General features: G+C 45.4%; 1 non-coding gene across 1 annotated transcript; it reads right to left on the bottom strand.

Annotated features, from left to right (window-relative positions):
- Positions 1-756: 756 nt before the first annotated feature.
- On the bottom strand, positions 757-830 carry TRNAT-AGU. The gene has a single exon. It is a non-coding gene; the product is annotated as a tRNA-Thr (tRNA).
- Between the last annotated feature and the right edge of the window lie 150 nt (positions 831-980).

Here is a 980-nt window from a genome sequence, read left to right as displayed (position 1 = left end):
GTACCCCTTCAATGCACATGCACCAGCATGAGCTTTATGCCCTCAGGAATACTGTCCACCTAGATGGCTGTGGCCAAGCACATAAGCAGGCATGGACCTCCCGATTGGCTGAGCTCACAGCTTGTCAAAGCAGCCCATGTAGAGTGTCAGCTCATGGGTACGAAACTACATTGTATTACAGATCTCTAGTCACCGGCCTTGCTTGTCCCTGACCTCGATTTTACATGACGCTTGCTGTGCTTGTGGACTACATGTTTGGGTTCACACTCCAAGTTGGTTATCCTCAGCAGCCATTTTTGCCTATACTGCCCGACTATGAGTTGAGTGTCACTTTACTTTCCCCACCCCCATACAGATTGCATACCCCAATCACCATCAATCTCTCAGCATCCTCAGAAGGCTGCATTACATTAATCTGGCCGCTAGGTGGCGCCCTTCAGCCGCTTCATTGATTTTGTGCAAAGCACATGGCCGGAAGCCGCTCTTTATTTACCAGAATCAACATTTGTCATCATTTGCTCCGCATTTCATTTTATTTACAAGCAATTTCAACATTTCTACGAGCAAGATCGACTTAAAAAAAAAAAAAAAAGCATTCAGGCAAATGTTAAATGAACACATATAGATACCATGGACTGCCACAAACTGAAAGAAAGGAATGAAAGTGTTAATAAACCGGGTACGTGATGCCTGAGCTGAAGAAAAAACATTTATAATAAAAAAACAAAATACTAAAATATATCTTAAAAAATTAAAAGGCACCGCTGGGATTCGAACCCAGGATCTCCTGTTTACTAGACAGGCGCTTTAACCAACTAAGCCACGGCGCCGCACGCTGGCCCAGCCACAACAATCCTCTTACATAGAGCGCTGCTGCTGGTGGTGGCTTTTGGTACTGCAGCACACCATGAAGGAAAAGGGGGGCTGGGGTCTTCCTGAGAGAGGTGTCATTCACAATAAATGACACCACATAGAGGGCC

Source organism: Nanorana parkeri, unplaced genomic scaffold (assembly GCF_000935625.1).
Source record: "Nanorana parkeri isolate BGI_ZX_2015 unplaced genomic scaffold, ASM93562v1 scaffold1590, whole genome shotgun sequence".
Lineage (NCBI taxonomy): Eukaryota > Metazoa > Chordata > Amphibia > Anura > Dicroglossidae > Nanorana > Nanorana parkeri.
The sequence above is the reverse complement of the archived record's forward strand: the minus strand, read 5'-3'. Positions and strand labels throughout refer to the sequence as shown.